This window comes from Triticum dicoccoides, chromosome 6A (assembly GCF_002162155.2).
Source record: "Triticum dicoccoides isolate Atlit2015 ecotype Zavitan chromosome 6A, WEW_v2.0, whole genome shotgun sequence".
Lineage (NCBI taxonomy): Eukaryota > Viridiplantae > Streptophyta > Magnoliopsida > Poales > Poaceae > Triticum > Triticum dicoccoides.
The window spans coordinates 465,778,583-465,790,023 of NC_041390.1; positions in this window are offsets into that span (position 1 = coordinate 465,778,583).

Consider the following 11,441-nt stretch of genomic DNA (forward strand, 5'->3'; position numbering starts at 1 on the left):
AGTGAGAGGTTTGCTCTTCACTCGGTAGGATTTTTATAACTTAGGCGAGTGCTTGGACTGCAGCTAAGCCCCCGAGTGAGAGGGTTGCTCTTCACTCGGTAGGATTTTTATAACTTAGGCGAGTGCTTGGACTGCAGCTAAGCCTCCGAGTGAGAGGCTTGCTCTTCACTCAGTAGGATTTTTTACAACTTAGGCGAGTTCTTGGACTGCAGCTAAGCCTCCGAGTGAGAGGCTTGCTCTTCACTCGGTAGGATTTTTTACAACTTAGGCGAGCACAGGGCTGCAGCTAAGCCCCCGAGCGGAAGTCTGGCTTACCACTCGGTAGGATTTCGATAACTTAGGCGAAACGGATTCGCAGCTAAGCCTCCGAGTGGGAGTCTGGCTCACCACTCGGTAGGATTTTTACAAACTTAGGCGAAACGGATTCGCGGCTAAGTCACCCACTGAGGGGGAATTTTATTAGACAAAAATAAAAAGTGACAAAAATTATGTAGGAACTATGACACTATTATTTTGAGGTCCATGAACTACAGAAGTACTTTATTGCAACTCATCCGAGTGATAAACCTTAAGTGTAAAATGGGCGGAGTAGTTCCGCGTTCCAAGCTCGGGGCTCGTCGATATTATGCTCGACGTTGTAAAGACGGTACGCCCCGTTGTGGAGAACCTTGGTGGCGATGAAGGGACCTTCCCAAGAAGGAGCAAGCTTGTGTGGTTTGTGCTGATCCACTCGGAGAACCAAATCTCCTTCCTGGAAGGCTCGACCTCTCACATTTCTGGCGTGGAAACGACGCAAATCTTGTTGGTAGATGGTCGACCGGATCAGAGCCATCTCCCTTTCTTCCTCTAAAAGGTCGACTGCGTCCTGTCGCGCTTGTTCAGCTTCTGCTTCGTTGTAGATTTCAACTCGAGGAGCATTGTGGAGAAGATCACTCGGCAAGATTGCTTCAGCTCCGTAGACCAAGAAGAATGGAGTTCTTCCGGTCGACCGATTAGGTGTGGTCCGCAGTCCCCAAAGCACTGAGGGCAGTTCATCGACCCAAGCTCCAGCTGCATGCTTGAGATCACGCATCAGTCAGGGTTTCAATCCCTTGAGAATCAGGCCATTGGCTCGCTCTGCCTGTCCATTCGACTGCGGATGGGCGACTGAAGCGTAGTCGACCCGTGTGCCTTGAGAGTTACAGAAATCTCTAAATTCCTCCGAGTCAAAGTTCGACCCATTATCCGTAATGATGCTATGCGGGACTCCATATCTGAATATTAGTTCCCTGATGAAGCTAACAGCAGTACCGGTGTCAAGGTTCTTGATTGGTTTTGCCTCGATCCACTTGGTGAACTTGTCGACTGCCACCAGTACATGCGTGAAGCCGCTTCGCCCTGTCCTCAAAGGACCGACCATGTCCAACCCCCATACCGCGAAGGGCCAGACGAGTGGGATGGTCTTCAGAGCCGATGCAGGCTTGTGCGACATATTCGAGTAGAACTGACATCCCTCGCACTTATCCACTATCTCCTTTGCCATCTCATTCGCCTTTGGCCAGTAAAATCCGGCTCGGTATGCTTTGGCCACGATGGTCCGAGAGGACGCATGATGACCACAGGTCCCCGAGTGGATATCATTGAGGATGAGTCGACCTTCTTCTGGTGTTATGCACTTCTGACCAACTCCAGTCGCGCTTTCTCTGTATAATTGTCCTTTGATTACGGTAAAGGCCTTAGATCGACGGACGATCTGTCGAGCCTCTTCCTCATCCTCCGGAAGCTCTTTTCTCAGGATATACGCGATATATGGAACCGTCCAATCGGGAATGACTACCAAGATCTCCATGACCAAGTCGACCACTGCTGGGACTTCAACCTCAGTCGGATCTGAGGCACTCTTGGGCTGTGGAGCTTCTTCGGTGAAAGGATCTTCTTTGACTGACGGAGTGTGTATATGCTCCAAGAACACACCACTCGGAATGGCTTCTCTCTTGGAACCTATCTTTGCTAGATCATCAGCTGCTTGATTTTTCAGTCGGGGTATATGATGGAGTTCCAACCCCTCGAACTTCTTTTCCAGCTTCCTCACTGCACTGCAGTATCCAGTCATGGCTGGGCTTCTCACGTCCCACTCCTTCATAACTTGGTTGACCACTAAATCCGAGTCGCCATAGACCATCAGGCGACGGACGCCGAGTGAAATGGCCATGCGCAACCCATATAAGTGTTGGGTTTCGTAGTAATTTCAAAAATTTTCCTACGCGCACACAGGATCATGTGATGCATAGCAACGAGAGGAGAGTGTTGTCTACGTACCCAACGCAGACCGACTGCGGAAGCAATGACACGACGTAGAGGAAGTAGTCGTACGTCTTCACGATCCAACCGATCAAGCACCGAAACTACGGCACCTCCGAGTTCGAGCACACGTTCAGCTCGATGACGATCCCCGGACTCCGATCCAGCAAAGTGTCGGGGAAGAGTTTCGTCAGCACGACGGCGTGGTGACGATCTTGATGAACTACAGCAGCAGGGCTTCGCCTAAACTCCGCTACAGTATTATCGAGGAATATGGTGGCAGGGGGCACCGCACACGGCTAAGGAATCGATCACGTGGATCAACTTGTGTCAACTTGTGTGTTTAGAGGTGCCCCTGCCTCCGTATATAAAGGATGGAGGAGGAGGAGGCCGGCCAAGGCAAAGGTGCGGCCAGGATAGGGAGTCCTACTAGGATTCCAAGTCCTAGTAGGAGTCCACCAATAGGGGAGGAAGGGAGAAGGAATAGGAGGAGAAGGAGAGGTGGCCGGCCCCCTTTTCCCTAGTCCAATTCGGACCAAAGGGGAGGGGGGGCGCAGCAGCCTTTTTCCTCTTCCCACTAAAGCCCATCAAGGCCCATTACTTCTCCCGTAACTACCCGGTACTCCGAAAAATACCCGAATCACTCGGAACCTTTCCGATGTCCGAATATAGTCGTCCAATATATCGATCTTTACGTCTCGACCATTTCGAGACTCCTCGTCATGTCCCCGATCTCATCCGGGACTCCGAACTCCTTCGGTACATCAAAATGCATAAACTCATAATATAACTGTCATCGTAACCTTAAGCGTGCGGACCCTACGGGTTCGAGAACAATGTAGACATGACCGAGACATGTCTCCGGTCAATAACCAATAGCGGGACCTGGATGCCCATATTGGCTCCTACATATTCTACGAAGATCTTTATCGGTCAGACCGCATAACAACATACGTTGTTCCCTTTGTCATCGGTATGTTACTTGCCCGAGATTTGATCGTCGGTATCCAATACCTAGTTCAATCTCGTTACCGGCAAGTCTCTTTACTCGTTCCGTAATACATCATCTCACAACTAACATATTAGTTGCAGTGCTTGCAAGGCTTATGTGATGTGCATTACCGAGCGGGCCCAGAGATACCTCTCCGACAATCGGAGTGACAAATCCTAATCTCGAAATACGCCAACCCAACATCGACCATTGGAGACACCTGTAGTACTCCTTTATAATCACCCATTTACGTTGTGACGTTTGGTAGTACCCAAAGTGTTCCTCCGGTAAACGGGAGTTGCATAATCTCATAGTCGTAGGAACATGTATAAGTCATGAAGAAAGCAATAGCAACATACTAAATGATCAGGTGCTAAGCTAATGGAATGGGTCATGTCAATCAGATCATTCTACTAATGATGTGACCTCGTTAATCAAATAACAACTTATTGTTCATGGTTAGGAAACATAACCATCTTTGATTAACGAGCTAGTCAAGTAGAGGCATACTAGTGACACTCTGTTTGTCTATGTATTCACACATGTATTATGTTTCCGGTTAATACAATTCTAGCATGAATAATAAACATTTATCATGATATAAGGAAATAAATAATAACTTTATTATTGCCTCTAGGGCATATTTCCTTCAGTCTCCCACTTGCACTAGAGTCAATAATCTAGTTCACATCGCCATGTGATTTAACAGCAATAGTTCACATCACCATGTGATTAACACCCATAGTTCACATCGCTATGTGACCAACACCCAAAGGGTTTACTAGATTCAGTAATCTAGTTCACATCGCTATGTGATTAACACCCAAGGAGTACTAAGGTGTGATCATGTTTTGCTTGTGAGAAAATCTTAGTCAACGGGTATGTCATATACAGATCCGTAAATATTTTGCGAATTCTATGTCTACAATGCTCTGCACGGAGCTACTCTAGCTAATTGCTCCCACTTTCAATATGTATCTAGATCAAGACTTAGAGTCATCTAGATTAGTGTCAAACTTGCATCGGCGTAACCTTTTACGACGAACCTTTTTTCCATAATCGAGAAACATATCCTTATTCCACTAAGGACAATTTTGACCGCTCTCCAGTGATCTACTCCTAGATCACTATTGTACTCCCTTGCCAAACTCAGTGGTATGGCATACAATAGATCTGGTATACAGCATGGCATACTTTATAGAACCTATGACTGAGGCATAGGGAATGACTTTCATTCTCTTTCTATTTTCTGCCGTGGTCGGGCTTTGAGTCTTACTCAACTTAACACCTTGCAACACAGGCAAGAACTCCTTCTTTGACTGTTCCATTTTGAACTATTTCAAAAATTTATCAAGGTATGTATTCATTGAAAAAATCTTATCAAGCGTCTTCATCTATCTATATAGATCTTGATGCTCAATGTGTAAGCAGCTTCACCAAGGTCTTTCTTTGAAAAACTTTTATTCAAGTATCCTTTCATGCTTTGCAGAATAATTCTACATTATTTCTGATCAACAATATGTCATTCACATATACTTATCAGAAATGTTGTAGTGCTCCCACTCACTTTCTTGTAAATACAGGCTTCACTGTAAGTCTGTACAATAACTATATGCTTTGATCAACTTATCAAAGCGTATATTCCAACTCCGAGATTCTTGCACCAGTCCATAAATGGATCGCTGGAGCTTGCACACTTTGTTAGCTCCCTTTGGATCGACAAAACCTTCCGGTTGCATCATATACAACTCTTCTTCCAGAAATCCATTCAGGAATGCAGTTTTGACATCCATCTGCCAAATTTCATAATCATAAAATGCGGCAATTGCTAACATGATTCGGACAGACTTTTAAGCATCGATACGAGTAAGAAAATCTCATCGTATTCAACACCTTGAACTTTGTCAAAAACCTTTTTCGACAAGTCTAGCTTTGTAGATAGTAACACTACTATCAACGTCCGTCTTCCTCTTGAAGATCCATTTATTCTTAATGACTCACCGATCATCGGGCAAGTCAATTAAAGTCTACACTTTGTTCTCATACATGGATCATATCTCAGATTTCATGGCCTCAAGCCATTTCGTGGAATCTGGGCTCATCATTGCTTCCTCATAGTTCGTAGGTTCATCATGGTCTAGTAACATGACTTCCAGAACATGATTACCGTACCACTCTGGTGCGGATCTTACTCTGGAAGACCTACGAGGTTTGGTAGTAACTTGATCTGAAGTTTGATGATCATCATCATTAACTTCCTCACTTATTGGTGTAGGAATCACTGGAACTGATTTCTGTGATGAACTACTTTCCAATAAGGGAGAAGGTATAATTACCTCATCAAGTTCTACTCTCCTCCCACTCACTTTTTTCGAGAGAAACTCCTTCTCTGGAAAGGATCCATTTTAGCAACGAATGTCTTGCCTTCGGATCTGTGATAGAAGGTGTACCCAACAATTTCCTTTGGGTATGAAGACGCACTTCTCCGATTTGGGTTCGAGCTTATCAGGATGAAACCTTTTTCACATAAGCATCGCAGCCCCAAACTTTAAGAAACAACAGGTTAGGTTTACTGCTAAACCATAGTTCATACAGTGTCGTCTCAACGGATTTAGATGGTGCCCTATTTTAAAACGTGAATGCAGCTGTCTCTAATGCATAACCCCAAAACGATAGTGGTAAAGAGATATCATAGATCGCACCATATCAAATAAAGTGCGGTTACGACGTTCGGACACACCATAACGATGTGGTGTTCCAGGTGGCGTGAGCTGTGAAACTATTCCACATTGTTTTAATTGAAGACCAAACTCGTAACTCAAATATTTGTCTCCGCGATCAGATCGCAGAAACTTTATTTTCTTGTTACGATGATTTTTCCACTTCACTCTGAAATTCTTTGAACTTTCAACTATTTCAGACTTATGTTTCATCAAGTAGATATACCCATATCTGCTCAAATCATCTTGTGAAGGTCAGAAAACAACGATGCTTGCCACGAGCAACAACACTCATTGGATCGCATACATCGGTATGTATTATTTCCAACAAGTCAGTAACTCGTTCCATTGTTCCGAAGAACGGAGTTTTAGTCATCTTGCCCAAAAGGCACGGTTCGCAAGCATCAAATGATTCATAACCAAGTGATTCCGAAAATCCATCTTTATGGAGTTTCTTCATGCGCTTTACACCGATATGACCCAAACGGCAGTGCCACAAATAAGTTGCACTATCATTATTAACTTTGCATCTTTTGGCATCAATATTATGAATATGTGTATCACTACGATCGAGATCCAATGAACCATTTTCATTGGGTGTGTAACCATATAAGGTTTTATTCATGTAAATAGAACAACAGTTTATTCTCTTACTTAAATGAATAACCGTATTGCAATAAACATGATCAAATCATATTCATGCTCAACGCAAACACCAAATAACATTTATTTAGGTTCAACACTAATCCCGAAAGAATAGGGAGTGTGCGATGATGATCATTTCAATCTTGAAACTACTTTCAACACACATCATCACTTCACCCTTAACTAGTTTCTGTTTATTCTGCAACTCCCGTTTCGAGTTACTACTCTTAGCAACTGAACCAGTACCAAATACCGAGGGGTTGCTATAAACACTAGTAAAGCACACATCAAACACCTGTATATCAAATATACCCTTTTTCACTTTGCCATCCTTCTTATCCACCAAATATTTAGGGTAGTTCCGCTTCCAGTGACCATTTCTTTTGCAGTGTAAGCACTCAGTTTCAGGCTTTGGTTCAGCTTTGGGCTTCTTCGTGGGAGTGACAACTTGCTTGTCAATCTACTTGAAGTTCCCCTTTCTTTCCCTTTTCCCTTTTCTTGAAACTAGTGATCTTGTCAACCATCAACACTTGATGCTCTTTCTTGATTTCTACCTTCGTTGATTTCAACATCACGAAGAGCTCGGGAATCATTTTCATCATCCCTTGCATACTATAGTTCATCACGAAGTTCTACTAACTTGGTGATGGTGACTAGAGAATTCTGTCAATCACTATCTTATCTGGAAGATTAACTCCCACTTGATTCAAGCGATTGAAGTACCCAGACAATCTGAGCACATGCTCACTAGTTGAGCGATTCTCCTCCATCTTTTAGCTATAGAACTTGTTGGAGACTTCATATCTCTCAACTCGGGTATTTGCTTGAAATATTAACTTCAATTCCTGGAACATCTCATATGGTCCATGACGTTCAAAACGTCTTTGAAGTCCCGATTCTAAGCCGTTAAGCATGGTGCACTAAACTATCAAGTAGTCATCATATTGAGCTAGCCAGACGTTCATAACTTCTGCATCTGCTCCTGCAATAGGTCTGTCACCTAGCGGTGCATTAAGGACATAATTCTTCTGTGCAGCAATGAGGATTTAACCTCAGATCACGGATCAAATCCGCAACATTGCTACTAACATTTTTCAACATAATTTACTCTAGGAACATATCAAAATAAACACAGGGAAGCAACAACGCGAGCTATTGATCTACAACATGATTTGCAAAATACTACCAGGACTAAGTCCATGATAAATTTAAGTTCAATTTAATCATATTACTTAAGAACTCCCACTTAGATAGACATCCCTCTAATCCTCTAAGTGATCACGTGATCCAAATCAACTAAACCATAACCGATCATCACGTGAGATGGAGTAGTTTTCAATGGTGAACATCGTTATGTTGATCATATCTACTATATGATTCACGCTCGACCTTTCGGTCTCCGTGTTCCGAGGCCATATCTGCATATGCTAGGCTCGTCAAGTTTAACCTGAGTATTCTGCGTGCGCAACTGTTTTGCACCCGTTGTATTTGAACGTAGAGCCTATCACACCCGATCATCACGTGGTGTCTCAGCACGAAGAACTTTTGCAACGGTGCATACTCAGGGAGAACACTTCTTGATAATTTAGTGAGAGATCATCTTATAATGCTACCGTCAATCAAAGCAAGATAAGATGCATAAAAAAAATAAACATCACATGCAATCAATATAAGTGATATGATATGGCCATCATTATCTTGTGCTTGTGATCTCCATCTCCGAAGCACCGTCATGATCACCATCGTCACCGGCGCGACACCTTGATCTCCATCGTAGCATCGTTGTCGTCTCGCCAATCTTATGCTTCCACGACTATCACTACCGTTTAGTAATAAAGTAAAGCATTACATCGCGATTGCATTGCATACAATAAAGCGACAACCATATGGCTCCTGCCAGTTGCCGATAACTTGGTTACAAAACATGATCATCTCATACAATAAAATTCAGCATCATGCCTTGACCATATCACATCACAACATGCCCTGCAAAAACAAGTTAGACGTCCTCTACTTTGTTGTTGCATGTTTTACGTGGCTGCTACGGGCTTAAGTAAGAACCAATCTCACCTACGCATCAAAACCACAACGATAGTTTGTCAAATAGACTCCGTTTTAACCTTCGCAAGGACCGGGCGTAGCCATACTTGGTTAAACTAAAGTTGGAGAGGCAGTCGCCCGCAAGCCATCTCTGTGCAAAGCACGTCGAGGGAACCGGTCTCGCGTAAGCGTACGCGTAAGGTTGGTCCGGGTCGTCTCGTCCAACAATACCGCTGAACCAAAATATGACATGCTGGTAGGCAGTATGACTTGTATCGTCCACAACTCACTTGTGTTCTACTCGTGCATATAACATCAACATCATTAACCTAGGCTCGGATGCCACTGTTGGGTTTCGTAGTAATTTCAAAAAATTTCCTACGCGCACACAGGATCATGTGATGCATAGCAACGAGAGGAGAGTGTTGTCTACGTACCCAACGCAGACCGACTGCGGAAGCAATGACACGACGTAGAGGAAGTAGTCGTACGTCTTCACGATCCAACCGATCAAGCACCGAAATTACGGCACCTCCGAGTTCGAGCACACGTTCAGCTCGATGACGATCCCCGGACTCCGATCCAGCAAAGTGTCGGGGAAGAGTTTCGTCAGCACGACGGCGTGGTGACGATCTTGATGAACTACAGCAGCAGGGCTTCGCCTAAACTCCGCTACAGTATTATCGAGGAATATGGTGGCAGGGGGCACCGCACACGGCTAAGGAATCGATCACGTGGATCAACTTGTGTCAACTTGTATGTTTAGAGGTGCCCCTGCCTCAGTATATAAAGGAGCCAAGGGGGGAGGGTGCGCCGGCCAGGAGGAGGAGGCGCAGGAGGAGTCCTACTCCTACCGGGAGTAGGACTCCCCTCCAATCCTATTCCAACTAGGATTCCCAAGGGGGAAAGAGGGAGAGGGGTGGCCGGCCACCTCTCCTAGTCCTAATAGGACTAGGAGAAGGGGGGAGGCGCGCAGCCCCCTTGGGCTGCCCCTTTCTCCTTTCCACTAAGGCCCATGAAGGCCCATGTGGTTCCCGGGGGGTTCCGGTAACCTCCCGGTAACCTGGTAAAATCCCGATTTCACCCGGAACACTTCCGATGTCCAAACATAGGCTTCCAATATATCAATCTTTATGTCTCGACCATTTCGAGACTCCTCGTCATGTCCGTGATCACATCCGGGACTCCGAACAACCTTCGGTACATCAAAATGCATAAACTCATAATATAACTGTCATCGTAACCTTAAGCGTGCGGACCCTACGGGTTCGAGAACAATGTAGACATGACCGAGACATGTCTCTGGTCAATAACCAATAGCGTGACCTGGATGCCCATATTGGCTCCTACATATTCTACGAAGATCTTTATCGGTCAGACCGCATAACAACATACGTTGTTCCCTTTGTCATCGGTATGTTACTTGCCCGAGATTCGATCGTCGGTATCCAATACCTAGTTCAATCTCGTTACCGGTAAGTCTCTTTACTCGTTCCGTAATACATCATCTCACAACTAACATATTAGTTGTAATGCTTGCAAGGCTTATGTGATGTGTATTACCGAGAGGGCCCAGAGATACCTCTCCGACAATCGGAGTGACAAATCCTAATCTCGAAATACGCCAACCCAACATCTACCTTTGGAGACACCTGTAATGCTCCTTTATAATCACCCATTTACGTTGTGACGTTTGGTAGCACCCAAAGTGTTCCTCCGGCAAACGGGAGTTGCATAATCTCATAGTCATAGGAACATGTATAAGTCATGAAGAAAGCAATAGCAACATACTAAACGATCAGGTGCTAAGCTAATGGAATGGGTCATGTCAATCAGATCATTCAACTAATGATGTGACCTCGTTAATCAAATAACAACTCATTGTTCATGGTCAGGAAACATAACCATCTTTGATTAACGAGCTAGTCAAGTAGAGGCATACTAGTGACACTCTGTTTGTCTATGTATTCACACATGTATTATGTTTCCGGTTAATACAATTCTAGCATGAATAATAAACATTTATCATGATATAAGGAAATAAATAATAACTTTATTATTGCCTCTAGGGCATATTTCCTTCAATAAGAGGGCCTCATATTCTGCCTCATTGTTGGAGGAATCAAAGTGAATCTGGAGCACATATCTAAGCTTATCTCCTCTGGGGGAAACCAGGACAACCCCAGCACCGGAACCATTCAACATCTTAGAGCCATCAAAGAACATGGTCCAATGCTCCGAGTGAACTTCAGTCGGCTGCTGCTGTTCGATCCACTCGGCGAGGAAATCTGCTATTGCCTGGGACTTAATGGCTTTCTTTGCCTCAAACTTGATATCAAGGGGAAGAAGTTCAATCGACCATTTAGCCACTCGACCAGTTGCATCTCTGTTGTGCAAAATCTCTGATAGTGGAGCGTCGCTGACGACTGTGATGGAATGATCAGAGAAATAATGAGCAACCTTCTTTGTGGTCATGTATATTCCATACACAAGCTTCTGATAATGAGGATATCTCTGCTTGGATGGAGTCAAGACTTCAGACAAATAATACACTGGGCGCTGAACTTTGAGAGCTTTTCCTTCTTCTTCCCGCTCGACCGTAAGCACAGTACTGACGACTTGTCCTGTGGCTGCGATATAGAGCAACAGAGGCTCTTTGCTGATTGGAGCAGCAAGCACCGGCTGGGTGGAGAGCAGAGCTTTTAGCTCGGCAAACGCTGCATCAGCTTCTGGAGTCCACTCGAACTTGTCTGCCTTCTTCATCA